A 22,006-nucleotide genomic window follows, 5' to 3' on the forward strand; every position below is an offset into this window, starting at 1 on the left:
AATATAAGATAGCAAAATAAAATCAATTTTTCTTACACCTGTGACATTTTATAAAATGTATTATCAGGACAAAATTATGTTTCAATTGCAAACACTTTACAATTGCAACTGCAAATACACAGATCAGCCATAACATTATGACCACTGACAGGTAAAGTGAATAACAATTATTATTTATCTCACTACAATGGCATCCGAAAATTGGAAGTGGTGGTGGAAGTGGTGGTGGTGGTGGTGGTGGTGGTGGTGGTGGTGGTGGGGGGGGATATATTAGGCAGCAGGGGAACATGTTGTTCCTGAAATTGATATGTTGAAAGCAGCAAAAATTGGCAAGCATAAGTATTTGAGCAATTTTGAAAAGGGGCAAATTGTAATGGCTAGGTGACCGGGTCAGAGCAACTCCAAAACTGCAGCTCTGGTGGAATGTTCCCAGTCTGCAGTGGCCAGAACTGGCCAAGAGTGGTCCATGGAAGGAAAACCTGCGACAGGGTCATGGGCAGCCAAGACTCACTTATGCAGGTTCAAACCAATAGAAGAGCTACTGTAGATCAAATTGCTCAAAAAGTTAATGCTGGTTCTGATAGAAAGGTGTCAGAGCACACAGAGCATCGCAGGTTGTGTATAGGATTGCATAGCCACAGACTGATCAGGATGTCCACAGCCAAAAGTGCCTACAGTGGGCATGTGAGCATCAGAAGAGGGCCACAGAGCAATGGAAGTAGGCAGCCTAGTCTGATGAATTCAAGAATAGTTGGAGGAACACAATGAGTTTGAAGTGTTTACTTGGTCTCCAAATCCTCCATATCTCAATCCAATCAAGCATTTGTGGTATGTGCTGTCTGATCCATGGATGCCCATCTCGCAACTTAAAGGATCTTCTACTGACAGCTTGGTGCCAGATACCACAGCATACCTTCAGAGGGGCAGTGGAGTCCATGCCTCAGTGTTATGGCTGATTGGGGTACATGCCTGCAGTGTTTTAATGTATTCTGTAATCAGGCATCATGTTTTGTTTTTTTTTAACAAGAAAAGGTTTATTCAAATCTTTACATTACAAGCGATGAACAGGCAGTCGGTAACATTTACATTACAATACAGCAATTCGCTGATATCCCAGATGAGAAAGGCATGTGAGACATCTAAAATACAGTAGGATTGTCCTCTGATAGGTGTATTATACTATATGGATACAGGAGGAACCATAGAGGCTGGGGGTAAGGGGGAGGGGAAGAGGAGGGACCCCACGTGATAAGATTCTATACTCTATTCCAGGGATATGCAATTAGCGGACCTCCAGCTGTTGCAGAACTACAAGTCCCATGAGGCATAGCAAGACTCTGACAGCCACAAGTATAACACCCAGAGGCAGAGGCATGATGGGACTTGTAGTTTTGCAACAGCTGGAGGTCCGCTAATTGCATGTCCCTGCTCTATTCTATACTAAGATTCAAACTCTATATAGGTATTAAGAGGCAAGGGAACATATAAGTAAAGTTATCAAGGCACAGCTTCATGACCTGGAGCATCTTCCATAATCTCAGACCCCCAAGCGTCTATCCATCCTGACCAGATTTTATCAAATTTGTTAGTGCAATTCCGGTTAAGATAAGTGATTCTATACAGTGGCAAAACAGAGTTTAAAACAAAGGGGCAAGTAGATACCGTGAGTGGTGCAGCATCTTTCCAATGGAGAAATATCTCCCTAAGTGCATAAAAATTGGCATAACTTAAGAACAACTTAGTAATCAGTCCTTAACGTCAGTGCCAAAAACATTAAGCAGCATAAACCTGGGATCCGACTTAAGGGTTAGAGAGGTAATCCTATTGAGATCAATAGGAATCTCTGACTAAAAGGCATCAAGGCGTGGACAGGACCAGACCAAATGGAGAAAAGAAGAAGCCTGCATACCACATCTGGGACAGGATACTGTGTCACCGGGTTCATAATGGTCAATCTTCTTGGGGTGAAGTAGGCCCTGTGCAAGAACTTAACTTGTAGGAAACGGTCTCTGGCTGAGACTATATTAGTCACAAAAGAGGACAAACACCCCTGCCAATCCTCCTTAGTGAAGCCAGGGATTTCTACCTTCCACTTGTCAAAGATCTTTTTTAATTTATTAGTAGGGGGGTATGGATAGGCAGAAGTACAGGGAAGATAGAGGTTTGTCTATTACCTTAGCAATAAGCAATCTTCAACAGGGTCTGATTCTAGGGTAAGAGAGGGTGGGAACTGTTTATGAAATGCGTTGCGAAGTTGGTAGTAGCGGAACATCAACCGTGGTAAAGTATACGCATCTTTAAGGTCGGGGAAAGAGCGCAACTTGCCGCCTGAAACAACATGTTTAAGATTCACTATCTCTCTTGTTGCCCAAACCTGCGGGTCAGGAACACTATTCAGGTGCAGGAAATTTGGATTACCCCAAAGGGGGGGTATGTGGGGAGAACGTCTCCAGAGAGCTATAACGGGCCCTCACCCTGTGCCACACTGAAAAAATGGTGCGCATCAAATCTGTAATTCCGGGGTGGTATTTTGCTCCCCTGAACACTAAGTTACTTAGGGTGGAGTACGACCCCATGATGGCCGCCTCCAGAGTAACCGCTGGGTTATCTTTAGGTTGGGAGAACCACCATTTCACTGTTAACAGGACCGCCACCCAGAAATAAGCCTGAACGTTAGGTAAGGACAGGCCCCCCTGGCTGAGGGAGGCCTCCAAACGTGGAGGCCTCCCATTCCACACAAAGGATGATATAATTCCTCGTAGTTTGTTAAAGAAGGAAGCTGGAGGCACCAGAGGGGAGCTACGGAAGCGATAAAGGAACTTGGGTAAATATACCATCTTAACAAGGTTCACTCTAGCCACTGGAGTAAGAGAGAGAGACCTCCAGGCCATACATTTCTGAGAGAAGGTCCTAAGCAATGGCAAGAGGTTCAGCTCAAAATATGAGGACAAGGGGGTCCTTATCACTACACCTAAATATTAAAATTCAGTAGTCCAGGTCAACGGAGTACTAATCTGGGTGCGGGGATCTGGGGTGTGTAACGGGAATAGGAGTAACAGTTAACCTTGATGCCCGAAAAGGATCCAAAAATATCTATGATTTGAAGGGCCGGAGGGAGAGAGAAGATGTATTTCAGGAACAGTAGAGTGTCGTCTGCATACAGAGATATTTTGTCTACAATCACCCCCACCTGGATGCCCTCAACCAAGGGAGCAGACCTAATGCGCACCACTAGTGTTTCCATTGCCAACGCAAACAGGCCCAGGGAGAGCGGGCAGCCCTGTCTTTTACCCCAAGTCAGGGGGAAAGGAGAGGACAGCGAGTTATTAGTACGTATGCGGGCCGTAGGGTTTTGATAAAGCAATTGGACCCACTTAATAAACCGAGGGCTGAATCCAAATTTACGTAGGACGGCTCAGAGGTAGCGCCACTCCACTGAATCAAAAGCCTTTTCGGCATCCAAGGAGGCCACCACCCCTGAACAGTCCCCGTCTGCCCTAGAGAGATGTGTAAGGAAGTGTTGGATATTAATATCGGTTTCCCTACCTGGCATAAATCCGGATTGATCCACATGTACCAAAGCAGTGATCACAGTGTTCAACCGACCAGCCAGGACCTTAGCCAAAATGTTTGCATCCACATTAAGGAGGGATATCGGCCGGTACAAGGAACACTGCTCCAGAGCCCTACCAGGCTTGAGAAGGACCACAACAACCGCTTCAGACATGGAGAGAGGAAGAGACCCCCCTCCTCCAGTGCATGTAGGGAGCAGTTCCTCCGCATATGTCTTAAGGAATTTAGCAGGGAGGCCATCAGGGCCCAGTGTTTTACCATTTTGCAGAGAAGCCACCATCCGCTGGAGCTCCTCCAGAGTAATGGGGCCATCCAATGCATCCCTAAAAGTAGATGTTAAGCATGGCAGCTCGATTTCATCCAGATAGTTGTTCTTCACCCGTGCCCACCATCCGAGAGCTATATAGCTCTTGATAAAACAATGCGAAACAAGCATTAATAGAGGCAGGATCAGTCATCAGCGACCAGTCATGAATGCCGGGGATAGACACAGGCGAGGAACTCTCCCTAGCCAACCATGCCAGCATACTCCCAGTTTTTTCCCCCATGTTTGAATATGCATTGGGATTGGTGTAGAAGCTGGGTTTTAGTGGCAGATGTTCATAGCAGAAGAACATCTCTTAGTGCCGCCTGAAAATCAGAGTACACTCGGGAAGCTATTGATAGTGAGTACTCCACTTCAGGGGCAGCTATCCTTTCTTCAGCCCTCAGCAAATCCTCCCTCAAGCCCCTGCGAACCTGACAGACGTGTGACTGCAGACTGCCTCTGGAGAATGCTTTAAAAACATTCTAAGAGGTGGACAGAGATATAGAACGGTCCCGATCCTTCCAGTAATGTATCATGTCATATCTATATGGCTCAGAAACCCTCGAATCGGAGCAATTAGAACCAGGATAGGTGCCACAAGCTATCCTGCGGGGCAGTAGATACAGTCAGTTTCAGGGCAAGAGGAGCATGGTCCGAAATGCCACGAGGTAGGATGGAGATGTCCCAAATTCTAGAAAGGACAGACCCCCAGCATAGACTAGGTCAATACAGGAAAAGGTTTTATGTGTGGCAGAATGACAGGTGTAGGCGCGTTGATGGGGATGACGCCATCCCCACACATCTGTCAGATTGGAGGCTTCCGCCCAAGAGGACAGCTCCGAGGGAGTACACACCCCAATGGAAAGTCTGTCCATTCCAGGACCTGAGACCATATTGAAGTCTCCAAGAATCATCACATTATCCGTAGAGTAGGTAACAATTTTGGCAATCAATTGGTTAAGCAGTCTCATGGAGGCAGGGGGAGGTAAGTACAGCCCCACCACCACCAGTTCCAATCTATCCACCATGGCATGTAATATGACATAGTGGCCGTCCGGGTCCAGCTCCAGTGCCAGTAGCCTAAATGCAAGAGACTTGTGAATTAAAATGCTGACTAATAATTGGTATAAGAGGAATGATAATGGTGTCCTACCCAGGGTCTCCTAAGACTGAAGAGTTTACTGCCCACTAAATGGGTCTCTTGCAAAATACAAATCTGGGGACGGTAGGAATTCAAAAATTGAAAGACCAGGGACCTCTTCACGGAGGAGTTCAGACCCCTGGTGTTCCAAGACACTATATTACAGTCAGCCATAGGCACTACAGAGCTAGGCAAAGATATCCAAAAAGGGCCTAGGAGCAGAACCCGGACCACCGCATAAAACAGTTCATGCAAAACATGGTACCCTAAGATATGTAGGGGCACATAGCTTATAAAGTTAAAATAAAAGAGAAAAATACAACAAAACAGTCCTAACCATCCCCCCCACCCCGCCAAACCTAACCCCAACCCTGGGGAGGCTTATTAACCAAACCAAAAACAGAGGCAAAAACGTCTTCAAGGGGGGGACGTGTGCAGAACGGCATCCACAGTCCGGCAATCAATTAGCACACATTTAGCACACAGTTCGGGACCAGATCAGAAATGTGGGTGCAGTCTCCCAGCAGCCGCTGGAGGTACAAACTTGAGCAGCATAACTGCCTAGGGAAATAGGCCTAATGACACAGGCCATAGGAGAAAAGGGGGGACAGTGGATGGTCTGATATCCAGGCAGAAGTAACAAAGGATTTGTCAAGGGATGTGTCATGGGATGACAAAACAACATCTCCCTCCCAATGGAGAACCATGGGACCCGTCGTGAGCAGGCAGCAGAAAGTATAGTAATTAAGGAGCCGGTCAGTAGCCAGTGTAGTAGAAGCGTAGGCCTAGGAGGCACTTGATATCAGCATCCTATGTAGAAGATCGGCCATCAGCAATGATCAGCAGCAAGGCAGGGTGTCAATCCAAGAGAATTAATTAAAATTAATTATTTAGAACCGCGCTCTCTCCAAGATATATTTCAAAGTGATTTAAAGTGCAAATACTCTAATTGCATAGACCAAAACCAGCAAACATAATCAAGCATGTGATGTTACAAACAAAATAAGTGTGTTTTAATTTATAGATCCATTCAGTTTCATTCTTTGAAATTTTCTGAAACATGTTGCCTCCCCCCCAATCAATGTCTATTTTGTCGATCCCCAAAAATTTGGCCACACTAGGATCCTTGTTGTTATGTGTTCTAAAGTGGTTTGAAAGGCTGTGTTTTGGGAACCCATTTTTAATATTATTTAAATGCTCATTAATATGGGAGCATAAATTCCTTTTGGTGTGTCAAACCACTTTAGGACACATCACATTAAGGATCCTAGTGTGGCAAATTTTTTTGTTTTGATACCTGCTGATCGATTCCTGATTAATCATCCGATTGGACCAGAGCTGTGACCTCGAGGAATCTACATTGGTATTACCCACAGCAGTGACGGCTAGTGAAGTTTTAGGATGGGGGGCGCCAGACCCCGCCCTTCCTTTTTGAACCCTCCCACTTGATGAAAATGGGCGTGGTTTAGTTAAATAGTGGGCGTTGCTCTAAGGTGGTGTGGTTAGCGTCTGAGATGAACAAGGGATGGAGGGAGAGGGATGGAGGGACAGCAGGCCCAGATCCTACACAACAATAGAAATGTGTATTCTAGAAAGTTTAACAATCAGCAGATAAAAATACTCTAAACACCTGGTGTTAGCACTTCAATCATCCCGGCACCATGGTTGTTATGGTGTCAGGATGATTGAAGGGCATTATTTCTATTATTACATTGTAATATAAAATGAAATCATTCAACTCACCATAATGCAGAATCAGTGGGAGCCCTGAGCATGTCACTAGCCACGTCGCCTGCCACCAGATGCCATCAGGTGTCCCCAGCGGAGTCCGGCCTTACATCATGTGTCCCCAGCAGAGTCCCTCCTTACATGCAGCCTGTGTCCCATCAAATGCAGCCTGTGTCACATCAAATGCAGCCTATGTCACATAAAATGCAGCCTATGTCACATAAAATGCAGCCTGTGACCTGTGTCCCATCAAATGCAGCCTGTGTCCTATCAAATGCAGCCTGTGTCCCATTAAATGCAGCCTGTGTCACATAACACCCCCCCCCCCCGCGGGAGCACAGTGGTACTTACCTTGCTTTGTTGTCCTCTCCTGCGGTGTCTCCTTCCACTGGCAGTGGCAATGGAGGAGTCCGCTCCTCATACTTCCGGTTTTCTCTCTCTCTGGCGCAATGGGAGAGAGAAAACAGGAAGTGATATCTAACTCAGATGTTAATCAAACCGCCCGGCCATAGTAATAGATACTACGAGCGCCGGCCGGAAGCTACTTGGCGCTTCAGAGAGTGGCGCAAGGCGGAACAGAAGCCCGCAAATGAAGCGCCGCGTCTGCAATCTCGTGAACACAGTGCCCTTAAGGACCTTTTTTGGAATTTTTTTTTTTTTTTTTTAAATGCCAGTTTTAAAAGAAAATTTTTTTTTCTTTTTTGTGACTGCCTGGAGGGGGGGCGGCGCCCGTGCGCCCCCTATGGGCGGGCCGCCACTGACCCACAGGCGCATATTGACTACCTGTAATGGGTGTCATAGGATTCTGGTGAGTAGGATGTGGGGCAGGTGATGGTGGTGGAAAGATCTATTCCTTGTTATACACCAAGATTTGGAAGATTCACAAGATTTTAATGAATTTTTTGAATAACTATATTTTTTGATCTCATAATTTGATCACTTATTTTGTTTGTAATTTTGTGGTTGTCATACACAATTTACATATTTTTCACATCACATGCTTGATTATGTTTGCTGGTTTTGGTCTATGCAATTAGAGTATTTGCACTTTAAATCACTTTGAAATATCATATCTTGGAGAGAGTGCCGTTCTAATTAATTTTAATTAATTCTCTTACATTTTTATTTGCATACAACGAGCTGCTCTCATTATCACTGTTTTATTACTATTGCAATTTGTCATTTGCGCAGATTTAGTGGTATTTTTCACTTATATAAATTTTCCAGAGTGTCAATCCAGGCTGAGGGGATGTAAAAAATCGGACAGACTCACCATCTTCCACTCACAGCCTAGTCGGAAACAACATGCTGTATTTTATACTCTTGGAGCAGAGTCTGGCTCACACCGCATCAAAAGATTTTCGTTGCCTCTGTGTTTCCAGCGAATAATCCGGGAAAATCAGGAGTTTGGCATTTTCAAAGTGCAGCTCACCTTTGGATCTGGCCTCCCTCATCACTAGGCCACGATCTCGGAAATGGAGCAGTTAGTAAAACAAAGGATTCGCCCTGGGACTTTAAATAAAGTGGGTACTGTTTCCGCCAGTAAACATAACAGTAGTAAATACAGTATATGGTTTATTCAAGTAAAATTGTTTACATGCATAGATAACACCAACAGTTGCCAAAAAAAGATATATAGAACAAGAAATATTGCTACATGGATGTAATAGCAGTCATAGTACACGGGCATCATACTACCCGACTAGTTTCACGAGATCCAGCTCGCTCTTCAGGGGTGGATGTGTGTAACATTGTACCTAAGATAAAAAAAGTATATAGTTGGCAAAATGGCACAGTATTAGTTATAAAGGCACAGGGTAGGAGGGGTTATGAGTCCCCATACTCACCACTGAGCTTGACCATGGCTACAGGTGTGCGGCTCCAAGATAGCGGCAGCAGGTGCCTCACCAGGGAGCTGAGGGGGCGAAGTCAGATGGGACCCCACGAGGGGCCAAACGGCGAGCAGGCATGGCATAGGTGTAGTGATGTAACCCTAGAGACCTTGTTAGTTCATAAAGAGTGTAGGCTGTAAACATAAGTATGTTTGTCAGGCATCTAAAGTAATAAAGTAGAATCAATAAGTATTAGCATGAAGATATATATGCATGAAATGAGAGGCCTGGACCCAAAGATGGTAGGGAACATAGAGATGGTAGGAAACATAGGATAACAGAGGGATACTAACAGGTGCAAAGATATGCATAGATATATTTTTTATCCCAGTATTGTTTTATACCCTGGCTCCTTGTGCGATTCTTTGGTTGGCGTTGGCATTTTCTGTCTCGCATTGGGGGCTGCGATGTGTACAAAGGGAGGCTTTTCATGTCTCCTGCTGTCCCATCTGCTTTCGGGCGGATGGGGACACCTACACATCGGTACCATGTTCAGGCTCCGGAGGTGTGGCGTCTGTGATTTTGCGGACGTCAGCGCAGCTGGACGCACTATATCATCTGATGGCTAGGGGATGTGTGCGCATTTGCGTGCCTCCCTATGACAGTGGGCGCCTCCTGTGCTCACATGTCAGCCATCCACACATGGTGTTGGGGCGGAGCCTCCTGGGCTCTTCCGGGGTTAAATTGGAGGTCAGGCATGGCTTGCATTTCAATTTCACTCTTCATTGAGGACACACACAGCTGTGGAGGTTGCCTGCTGTGTCTCATTACTCTTATATTCAAGATATTCACCACACTCGGGTATTTACCATCTTCACCTTTTGATACTTGTTACATTTAGGCATACCTGCATACCTCATACATAGCTTTATTTATTTTATTCACTTTTATTTATTTTTTGAGCACTTATTTTTATTTATTTTTTTTTCATTTATTTTTGATATCACACATCTCACTACGCTATCACAATCCACCCCTCTTTCCTCTCCGTCTTTTTCATCTTGTCACTTGTTAGTATCCCTCTGCTATCCTATGTTTTCCACCATCTCCATGTCCCTACCATCCTTGGCCCAGGCCTTTTACTTATATATACATATCTGTATGCGAATACTCATTGATTTTACTACTTTAGATGCCTGACAAACATACTCATGTTTATAGCCTATACTCTTTATGGACTAATGACATAGCTGCCAACTGTCCCGGATTTCCCGGGACATTCCCAGGACTTGGACTTCATTCCCGGATTTGTGGTGTCCCGGGAAATGTCCCGAAAAATCCGGTTCCCGTTTTTGAAACCGCCGCCGCCGCTAGAGGTCGGCGGCCGGCGGAGACATTGTCTCCACCGGCCGCCATTTTGTGGAAGTTCAGGAAGACGGCTGGGGGGGCTAGACGAAGCTTCTGCGTCGCCACCCACCCCCTGCCCCGCTCCGCCCCGCCTCGCCTCGCCCCGCCTCGGCCCGCCTACCCCCCGCCCCGCTGCCAGTCTGATATGGAAAGGGGCAGGGATTCTAGGTGGGGGGGAGCGCGCGCACCGCTGTGGGACACCTGATGTGAGTGGGGGGGGCACTGGGGACACCTGATGTGAGTGGGGGGGGCACTGGGGACACCTGATGTGAGTGGGGGGGCACTGGGGACACCTGATGTGAGTGGGGGGGCACTGGGGACACCTGATGTGAGTGGGGGGGGCACTGGGGACACCTGATGTGAGGGGGGGGCACTGGGGACACCTGATGTGAGTGGGGGGGGCACTGGGGACTCCTGATGTGAGGGGGGGCACTGGGGACACCTGATGTGAGGGGGGGCACTGGGGACACCTGATGTGAGTGGGGGGGCACTGGGGACACCTGATGTGAGGGGGGGCACTGGGGACACCTGATGTGAGGGGGGGGCACTGGGGACACCTGATGTGAGGGGGGGCACTGGGGACACCTGATGTGAGGGGGAGGCACTGGGGACACCTGATGTGAGGGGGGGGGGACACCTGATGTGAGGGGGGGCACTGGGGACTCCTAATGTGAGGGGGAGCTCCGCCGGGGACACCTGATGTGAGGGGGGGCTCCGCCGGGGACATCTGATGTGAGGGGGGGCTCCGCCGGGGACACCTGATGTGAGGGGGGCTCCGCCGGGGACACCTGATGTGAGGGGGGGCTCCGCCGGGGACACCTGATGTGAGGGGGGCTCCGCCGGGGACACCTGATGTGAGGGGGGGCTCCGCCGGGGACACCTGATGTGAGGGGGGGCTCCTGATGTGAGGGGGGGCTCCGCCGGGGACTCCTGATGTGAGGGGGGGCTCCGCCGGGGACTCCTGATGTGAGGGGGGGCTCCGCCGGGGACTCCTGGTGTGAGGGGGGGCTCCGCCGGGGACATCTGATGCAAGGACGGACTCTGCTCGGACATCTGAAGCAAGGACGGACGGCTGGTGGCAGGCGACGTGGCTGGTGACACGCTCAGGGATCCCACTGATTCTGCATTATGGTGAGTTGAATGATTTCATTTTATATTACAATATAATAATAGAAATAATGCGCTTCAATCATCCTGACACCATAACAACCATGGTGCCGGGATGATTGAAGTGCTAACACCAGGTGTTTGGAGTATCTTTATCTGCTGATTGTTAAACTTTCTAGGATACACACATTTCTATTGTGTAGGATCTGGGGCTGCTGTCCCGTCATTTCCCTCTCTCTCCCCCTCTCTCCATCCCTCATTCATTTCAGACTCTAACCACACCCTCTAGAGCCACGCCCATTTAAGCCACGCCCACAATTTTGTGTAAACCACGCCCATTTTTCACGCGCCGCACTTGTCTGTTTTTGCTAGGCCACGCCTGCTGACGAATGCCCCGCCCCCTAATTATTGGACAGCTCCGCCTACAGCCACAAAAGTGTCCCACATTTTTTTTTTACAATGTTGGCAACTATGTAATGAGGTCTTTAGGGATACATCACTACCCTACTATTACACAATCACAGTCCACCACTTTCACTCCCCTTTTTCTTTTCTATCTTTGCACCTGTTAGTATCCCTCTGTTATCCTGTTTCCTACCATCCCCATGTTCCCTACCATCTTTGGGTCCAGGCCTCTCATTTCATGCATATATATCTTCATGCTAATACTTATTGATTTTACTTTATTACTTTAGATGCCTGACAAACATACTTATGTTTACAGCCTACACTCTTTATGAACTAACAAGGTCTCTAGGGTTACATCACTACACCTATGCCATGCCTGCTCGCCGTTTGGCCCCTCGTGGGGTCCCATCTGACTTCGCCCCCTCAGCTCCCTGGTGAGGCACCTGCTGCCGCTATCTTGGAGCCGCACACCTGTAGCCATGGTCAAGCTCAGTGGTGAGTATGGGGACTCATAACCCCTCCTACCCTGTGCCTTTATAACTAATACTGTGTCATTTTGCCAACTATATACTTTTTTATCTTAGGTACAATGTTACACACATCCACCCCTGAAGAGCGAGCTGGATCTCGTGAAACTAGTCGGGTAGTATGATGCCCGTGTACTATGACTGCTATTACATCCATGTACCAATATTTCTTGTTCTATATATCTTTTTTTGGCAACTGTTGGTGTTATCTATGCATGTAAACAATTTTACTTGAATAAACCATATACTGTATTTACTACTGTTATGTTTACTGGCGGAAACAGTACCCACTTCATTTAAAGTCCCAGGGCGAATCCTTTGTTTTACTATATGTTATAGGGATGGAAGTGTGTTACTGGGGACACCAGACCTTTCTCTTTTTTCTTTTCTTGAAATGGAGCAGTTTAAAGATTAAAGTGCGAGGTGGTGCTCCTTGGGGGCCCCCTAGTGGAGGGTATGCGGTGAGCCCGCTTCACAGTAAAAAAATGGAGAAAAGCGAGCAGAAGGAAGCAGCTGTTGTAGTGGACTCTCCGCAAAGGTGGTGGGGTCAGCACCCTCAGTGAGGCCCAAAATGCATAGATTATTTCTCCTATTACGGTTTTCGGCATCTTCACCCCAAGCCTCCAATGCCTTAACCTTAGTTTTCAGGTTATGTAGATCAGCCTCATGGTCACGTACCATGTCCTCGGTCTGAGAGATCCTCTGCTCCACCTCAGTCACCTGGCCACTGAAGGAATCAAAATCCTTGCGAATGAATTCCACACTGGCCTGTATGTGGTCCACCTTATCGGTTAGGGTAGTGAGCGCCTGCATGACCACTTTAAAGTCCGCCGCCGTGGCAGGCAGCAGTCTGGGCTCCTCAGACTGGGTCACCATAGGGGCAGAAGCTTTAGGCGTGGCTACAGCACTCCAGCGGTGCTGGGTGCTGTTGCCGTGCTATGGGATTTTGCCTGCGATCTTCGCCCACGCATACCCCGGAGGTAACACAGAGGCAGGGGAGACACAGGCCTGTCATTGTAGGTAGGTCTGCACCCAATAAAAGCTGTGATAAAAGCTGGTCCCCGGGAACTCAGACACTACACATCTGCTCCCAGCGTCATCCCGGACACGCCCCCATAAGGCATCATGTTTGTTTGAAGTTCCATCAAAGTTCAGAATGTGTGGAGAGAGAGATCAGGATGATGGGCTAAACTCCAAGTAATGCCATGTTGTTTTCAAATTATACTTAAATGCCTGGAAGCTGGAATTTTTGTTTGTATGTTGGGCATTAACCACTTAGCAACTGCCCACAGTACTTTTACTGCAGGTGGGCGGGCAGCCTGGCAAGAGCAGGCTGGATGACGTACATGTGCGTCATCCCGTCTGTTCCGGGTTAGTGGCACGCCACTACTATCTGTGGATCCCGTTACCCAGGGCCTGATGATCATGTGATTGTATAAATGTACCCCTTTAAAGGCTAAATGCACCTTTTGGAGTGTTTTATATGTTACATGCTCCAGCACCTACACCCTAATTGTCCCCCTTGTGATAGCAAGAGGGGGTTTTTCTCCCCACAGCCGCTGTCATATTTTAAAATGGGCACAGCTGTGATGGGCTTCGCCTGCATAGTCATGTCATTCATTCACAGGAATCTGTGAATGAAGAAACTACAAGTCCCATCTTCCACTTTGGTAGATGGCTTGTGGACTGTGAGGGTGCTGATGAGCGCCCTTGTAGTTCATTGACACTTCCTCCAGCTTTCAAACTGACAGCCAGTATGGAGGCATAGGCAAGAAAGCTGAAGAAAGGCATTGCAGGAGCCTGACATTGCACTCGCAATCTAATGATCACAGGTGCAGTGCTCTGTAAGCTCCTGTGAAAAATATGATAAATGCACTTTTTTTTTCTACAAAAATTTGTATTTATTATTTTTTCAAAAAGCGAACTTAGCCTTTACGCGTCTATATAAGGTACCCATATTTTTAATATCAGAATTGTCATTCACGTTCTCTAAATGTGTCAGCTATAGAAGTTCCTTGAACCAAAAGATTCTTTTCTACACATGAACAATAAAATATTTTTGGCATTTTGCAGTTGCACATACAGTATTAAATACTATCTGGAGCATAAGCAAGGGATCTTATTTTACTCTAGATCACCAATAATTGCATCTTAGCCAGATGATGTAAGTATACCTAATGACATCCTTATGTAAATTGAATCCACATTAAACAACATTATAGCAACCTGTGTAAATGATTTTTTAATATTACGGTAATTTCTTATGCAAAGTAGTTGTCATCAACATCTGTGACTCAGTGAATAGTGCTGATGAATGAAAACTCCTGCCGACCAGAGTATTCATAGGAATACAACATAGATTTGATATTACTGTAGCTATTGTACTGACATGAAGCCACAAGCAATAAGAACTTTTAATTCTCTCAAAAGGTATGCCTCGGTCAAAATTTAAAATAAAGATTTGAAATGCATACAAAGAGCACAGGCTACTTCCTTGAAATTGATATATCCCACCAATTCACTAGTCTATGATCTTGGAATCTTCTGATGCTGGACACACATTGCACGGTCCTTGTTACCTATCACGCCCCCGCCCCAGTGTGAAAGGGCCCATACAGCAGGCTGGAGAACAATGCCAGTACTAATACGTTTCTCACAGCCAACAAATTAATTCAGAGCTGCCTTGTAAAGTTGAATGTGATGTGCAGCTGTGTGCATTGTTCCTTCGCCACCTGTGTTCAGATCCATTAACAAAAAAATATGCCACGGGGCTAGACAAATTTTTTTTTTGCCTATGTGTAAGATGCCTAAAAGAAAACTCACCATGAGAAAAGTATAAAGACTGTCATTGCTGGCCTTCCGGGATGGTCTTCAATATTTTGAGTCACTGACGCAGTCCAGCAACTAGAAATTCCTGAAGCCCAATACTTTAAAGGTGTCCTTTATAGAGACCCTGATGCCAACGTTTTTGCATTTTTTTTGCAAACATCTTTAAAAAAATTATTTTAGGCCTGAAGATTGCATAAAACCCCAAAATCATTACATATTTTCTTAAAGCAGACATTCTAAACCTAGGGCATAAAATAGTGGTAGTTCCAGCTTTTTTTTTTCATTCCAAGTTTATTGAAAGAAAGAAACATAGAAATGCTTTGTACATTGCAAATTTCGCAGGTGCAACTGCGTACTTTTCGTCTTTTACAAAATAAATTGTTAGTGTCAAGTTCGTATGAAGGTCTCATTACTTTTCAAACACCACGAATCTAAGGTTGTTTCTATTAAGTTAATTTTGTGTCTGTATCAAATATAGGATTACTATCTGCTCTGCACTATCCAATGCAGCAGAATTCTCCTATCAGCTATTCAGAGTATTTATTGTTGATAACCTGTAGAAGCGAGATCTCTGTAGTTATCTGAAAAAATCTTATTCATGCCTAAGAGAGAAGTACATGTAATGTATTTATATACCAGTGAGAACATATGTTAAAGATTAGTCAGCGAGAGATAAGGAAGTAGATGTAAAGGAAACAGTAAGTGAAAGTGGAGTGGGAAAAAATGGAGTGTAGTGGGAAAAAATGGAGTAGAGGACACCCATAAGATATAGGGGCAAGACCCCCGCCCATGGCTCCAGCGTCCTTCCCACCTATAATTCAGGTAGGAAAATCTGCAGAGTGCTTGAAAAGCAGCCACGGCTGCCACGTTTTGTGGAATCGTTCAATCTGGCCTTTGTCTTGGGCCAGTGTGTCTTCCATCTCATGGATTTCGCTAACCTTTGACAGCCACCCCCTAACAGAGGGAGTAGACGTAGACAGCCAGTGTAGAGGAATTTGAGATTTAGCTGCATTGAGGAGATGGATCGTCAATGAACGTTTATAGCGTTTAAAAGAGGAATTGGCCAGGTGTAGTAAACAACATGCTGGAGTTAGCTCTACTCTAGTTTCTGTAATTTTTTTAATTAAGGCCTTTACCTCATTCCAGTATGGTTTGATGTTGGAGCAGTACCACCAAATGTGTGCTAGCGTGCCCTTCTCAGAGAGACATCTCCAGCATGTGTCAGGTTTTTGTGTGTCCCATTTATGTAGTTTGTCAGGAGTACTGTACCAATGGGTCAGAAGTTTGTAATTTGTCTCTTGCAATTTTGTGCTTATGGAACATTTATGTGCTAGAATGGCCACGTACCTCCATTGTTTGTCTGAAATCTCCGTGTCAAGTTCCTCCGACCATCTCCTCCTGTGCCCGTCCGATGCATCCGCTCCCGAGCGACTCAACCACATGTATGCAATAGAGGTAGCCTTTTCAATTGGAATCCCCTCCCTACAGACTGACTCCAAGGCCGTTAGGGGTCTATATAGTGTTTGGGGTTCTTTAATGTTACTTAAATAACTTCTTATCTGGAAGTATGTCCACTGCTTCAGTTGGGGTCGGTTCATATCTGTCTTAAAAGACGACCATTCTCTGAATTTGTTTTCAGTAAAGCAGTCCCCAGCCAGTAGGGGCTCCTTCACCGGAGTCGACCTGAGGGTCGGATTATGTAGACCTGGTGTAAAATCTGGGTTGTCTGACAAGGGCGTTAAGGGACCAGGTATTGTAGTTAGTTTTCTGTGTTTGGCTATCAGATTAATGACCTTCAACGTCGTGCCTGTTATCGGGTGTGTCCGGATGACATGAGGTAGTGTTTTGAGGGAGGACCATGGTAAGTATTTAAGCGGAAGCGTTGCGAGTGTTGTCTCTAGGGTAACCCAGTCCTTCATTGAATCATGGCAATGCCAGTCAATGATTCTGGTTATATGTGAGGCCTGATAATATCTGCGGAAGTTCGGGAATTGAATTCCTCCTAGGTCTTTGGGTTTAATCAAGGTGTCTAGTTTGATTCTGGGTTTTTTATGTTGCCAGAGAAATCTTGTGACCATTGTATTAAGTTCATTGAAAAACTTCTGAGGAATCTCTATCGGTAATGAGCGGGTTAGATACAGAAATTTGGGCAATATAACCATTTTTACTATGGCCGCTCTACCGAACCAAGAGAAAAACTTCTCATTCCACTTTGTTAGATCTTTCGCACAATTTTTAAGAAAGATCACAAAATTTCTCTCAAAGGCAGTTTTTAAAGATGGTGTAAGCCAGATCCCCAAATATTTTAGTTTGGTCTTGTCCCATTTGAAAGTCGAGTTTGCCTGTGTCATCTTGAGCAGTCTGTCTGGGAGGGAGAGGTTCAAAGCCTCTGACTTTGTGTAATTGATTTTTAAGTTGGATACATATCCGTATTGTGCAAATTCATGCAATAGGCTAGGCAGGGTTGTAGTCGGTTTTGTTAAAAAAAACAATAAATCGTCTGCATAAGCGGCTATCTTGTACTCTTTATTTTTAATCTGGAAACCCTGTATTGCGGTGTTCTTTTGTACTGTTTTGATAAAGGGTTCTAGTGAAAGGATAAATAATAGGGGCGATAAGGGACAGCCCTGTCTAGTCCCATTTTTGATGTATACTTTTTCTGATAGGATACCATTTATTTTTAGTTCCGCTGTCGGATTCTGATAAAGGGCTGTGATCCAATTCAACATGTTTGGTCCTAGACCCACCCCCCTACAGACCGCCAGCATAAAGTCCCATGCCACACGATCGAAGGCCTTCTCCGCATCTGTTGAGAGGAGAAAGCCTTCGATCTTCCTCTGCCCAGCAGCCTGTGTCAGCAAAAGTGCCTTAGTGACATTGTCTCTGGCCTCCCTGTTTGGCATAAAGCCCACCTGCTCCAGGCCAATTATTTTTGAAAGCAACGGCCCCATCCTCAGTGCAATGATCTTTGCGAACAACTTGACATCCAAGTTTAGCAAAGAAATGGGGCGGTAACTAGCACACTCCTCGGGGTTCTTGCCCTCTTTCGGTAAAACCGTAATGTGTGCTGAAAGGAAACCTGGAGCTACACATCTTGGCCTGGATAAGGAGTTCAGGGCATTTTTTAGGGGTTCAGCTAGAATTTCTATAAAAGATTTGTAATATGTGGCGGAATATCCGTCCGGGCCCGGGCTCTTGCCTGATTTTAGTAATTTGATGGCCTGTTTAAGTTCTTCCGATGTGATTGGGGCTTCTAGTAAATCTGTATCATCCTTGGGCAAGGTTGGGAGTCCACTATTTAGTATGTAGTCTTGTATGATTTGTGCTCTATCTCCCAACATTTGTGAATGTTTATGTTGTGGTGGCAGGTTATAAAGTTTCGTGTAGAAGGTGTGGAAGTGTTTTGCTATTGCCTCAGTTGCTACTTCCAACTTTCCCTCTTTAGATCTGATTCCAGCTATCTGATTACTAGAGTTTTGTTCTCTCAAGGCCCTCGCCAAGAACCTCCCGGCTTTGTCGCCTGACTCATAATAGAGCCGCCTCTAAAAGAAAAGCAATCGTTTGGCCTTAGTGTGGAGTATCTGCTGTAACTCTTTCCTTGCCTCTAGAAGGCTCTTGGCTGAGGCCTCCGAGAGAGATTGTTTGTGTGACAGTTCCAGTGTCTCAATTTGGGTGAGTAATTTTCTAATCTGAGCTTCCCTTTCTGCGTCTTGAGCCCATCTCTATCAAGACTCCTCGTATAGTACATTTATGTGCTTCCCACACTAGTAGTGGGTCTGCCCCAGGTGTGTTATTATGTTTGAAAAAATCGGTAACATGGCTCGTAAGTATTGGCAAGAGCGTCTGGTCTGTCAGTAAGCACGTGTTCAATCTCCATGTCTGTTGTTGTCTGTTTGTGTTCTTCAAATCTAGTGTTATTGAAATAGGAGCATGATCCGAAATTGTTTGGGTGCCTATATGCGCAGTGGAAATTTTCGATAGATCTCTCTGAGAGACAAATAAATAATCCAACCGGGCATATCTGTTATGCGGAACTGAGAAATGGGTGTAGTCTCTACCGTCGGGATTGAGGAAGCGCCAGGAGTCCACCAACTGGAGTCGGTGTAGGAGTGATTTAATCTTTTTCAGGATTTTGTAGGTAATGCAGGTCCTGCCGTTGGACGTATCCAAAAGTGGATTTAGAGGCACGTTAAAATCTCCTCCTAATATAATGCAGCCATTGGCAAACTCCTGTAACCTCCCCACAATGTGCTGGCAAAAAGTTATGTGAGACTTATTGGGGAAGTACACATTGGCAAGCATCAAGGGAAGGCCATTGTATGAACCCTTCAGGAACACGAATCTGCCCTCAGGGTCACACAATTGTTCGGTTAATTTAAATGGTGTGTCTCTGCCTATTAGTATCGTGACCCCCTTCGACTTGGAATCAGCTGTTGTGGCATGGAAAGCTCTTGGAAACTGTGGGGATGTTAATTTAGGAATGTTATTTGTCTTAAAATGGGTCTCGTGTAGAAACACAAATTGAGGTTTACCTTTTTTAAATTCTCTCAGCAGGGTGGAGCGCCGCTCGGGGATGTTTAAGCCTCTAATGTTGTGAGAGATCACAAGGTGCCGGGTCCCCAGCGATGAGTATACCATGTTGGCTGCAGAGGAGGAGACGGTCGGAGCACGGATCTGTAAAGACAAAACTGCTATGTGAGGTTTGGCGCTAGACCCCCGACCAGAAATAAATTTCTCTAGTGGTCCGAACAGACGCCCTCCTTCCACCAAACAGACAGGTGTCCTAGAAGAAAAGAAAAAGGGGAGAGAGAAAGACGAAGTGAAAAAGAAAGAGGGGAAAGGTCAGTAGGAAGTTATTACAATGGGGCTCACTCTCCAAAGACTCTAAACCGCCCCAAATGGAGAAGTGCCCCCAGGCGTAATATGAATATCAATCAGGATTTGCGGGGTCAGTGGGAGGCGACCACGACTAGACGTAACCTAGGCTCCAAGTAGTTGGAGAACTGCGTTATCTAGATAAGAATGGTCTCAGCGAGACACACACGGTGATTCAAACTACTAAAAATGGTGATATTATATTGATCACACCCGACCAGGATGTGTAATATGGAAACTCGGGTCTATACGTGCAAACGTAAACTCACAGGAATAACTATAACAAATATGTCATCTAACTATTCTCTAGCTGGTTAACATTAACTGTCATCCATGGGTATGGCCCCCACAAGCTACATAACTGCTTCAAATCTGCTCATATTAATTGGTTCAGGTCAGAACCGGGGAACACAAAAGAAGAAGAAGAAGAAAAAAAAGAAAAAAGGAAAACAGTTATGCAGATCTTTGTGCTTCACAACTGAAGTCTCAACGATTCTTGTGAGGAATGTTGGTGTATCAGTGAGCCACGTCCAGGGCATATCTGCTGTCACAACTGAGATCAGTGTCCTTCCCTCAGTCAAAAGAGATGTGGCTCGGATATAGCAGTTCTCCTCCGAGATTTGTGCCAGTATCCGTATTGAGGAAATATCAGTTGTGCGGAAAGTTATGGGGTGTTGTTAGAACTTCTCCTTAAAAGGAATCTTGTGCAAGTGGGTATCCCCTTTCCCCTTTCTCTCCTTTCTTCCCCTTTGGGGAGGGCAACCCATGGGCGACATCATTTATAACATGAACTCCTGTGTGTTAAAAGTTATGCTGTAAACAACAGATTTGCTAAGGATAGGACCAGCATGGCATAGGACATCTATTCACATTCCTGTGCTCTGGACAGACCAGCCAGTCTCCTCGGGGTATCAGCATAGGAGCTATTGCCTTTGTTTTGTTTATATTTCTTCGGCAATCTTTTGTCTGGGGAAGAGAGCGGGGAGGAGGGAGGGCTCCTGACCAGGGGTGGTTGTAAGATTTCTTCATACCACTCCGGTAAATCCAATAGTTCCAGGCCTAATGATTCACAGAACTCAGGTAAGTCCGCCGGTGTGCGGAGAACAGCTTGATGGCCATTATAAGTGACTGTGAGGGCGAAGGGAAATCTCCAGGCGTATCTCAGGTCCTTTGCTCTTAGTTTCTCCAGTAGGGGTCGCAGTGCACGTCTGTGCTTCAGAGTGATCTGCGATAGATCCTGGAACAGCATGATCGTGGCGCCATTAAAAATGATTTGGTCATTTTGTCTCGCTTTCCGCATAATCTCCTCTTTGGTAGTAAAACTCTGTAGGCAGCAGATTATGTCACGGGGTGGTGCGGTGTCGGAGCCTCTGGGCCTGAGGGCTCTGTGAGCTCTAACAAAATCAATTTCAGTGTCTTCCTGCCTCTCAAGCAGGCTGTTGAAGACTCTCCGGAGTGCTGTGGTAATCTGATCTTGCTCTACTGACTCCGGTATCCCCCTGACTCTGATGTTGCATCTCCTCCCCCGATTGTCAAGGTCTTCAATGTGTCTATTCATGTTAATAAAGTGCTGCATATGAATAGATGATACCATCTCCAGCTTGTGAATTGCCTTGTCCCTCTGTCTGCCTGCATTCTCGGCCGCCGCCATCTTTTCATTTATCATCATCATGCTCGTTTTCAGATCTGTTATGGCGGCTGAAAACGTAGCTTTGATGTCTGCAGCAAACACAGACATGTCTGCGAACGTGAGCGGGTGGTCCGGTTTGGACTTACCCCTGTTGGTGTCTTCAGTGGCAGACATTGAGTCTTCGCTCTCTCCCTCCTCCTGTGAAGTCGGCGCCATCGTGCCTCTCGTGGTCCCGCTACGGGCCGCTGATTTGTGTCGGAAGATTTCCGCGATGTTGGCGCTGGCAGAAGTTGAATTTCGGCGTGTCCGTGGTCCAATGGAGCTTTCTGCCCGGCATTTGTGAGCTGTGGGTCGGGTGTAAGGCTTAGAATCCCCGAGTGTGCCTCAGAGCCTCCTCAATGAGCAGCCATCTCCGCCGCGCGCCAAGCCACGCCCCCTAGTTCCAGCTTTTTATGTTACACAATATTACTGCAAAGGTCTAGGAAACTCAATATATACACTAAAGTAAAAATTTAGGGTACATAAACACAAATAACCCAATTTCTTTTGTAAAATATGAAAGTTGCACTGAGTAGCTACCCAAAATGTCAAACCTTAAATTTGCACGCGCCCGTGAAATAGTGACAAACTTCAGTACCCTAT

This window comes from Aquarana catesbeiana, linkage group LG03 (genome assembly GCF_042186555.1).
Source record: "Aquarana catesbeiana isolate 2022-GZ linkage group LG03, ASM4218655v1, whole genome shotgun sequence".
NCBI lineage: Eukaryota > Metazoa > Chordata > Amphibia > Anura > Ranidae > Aquarana > Aquarana catesbeiana.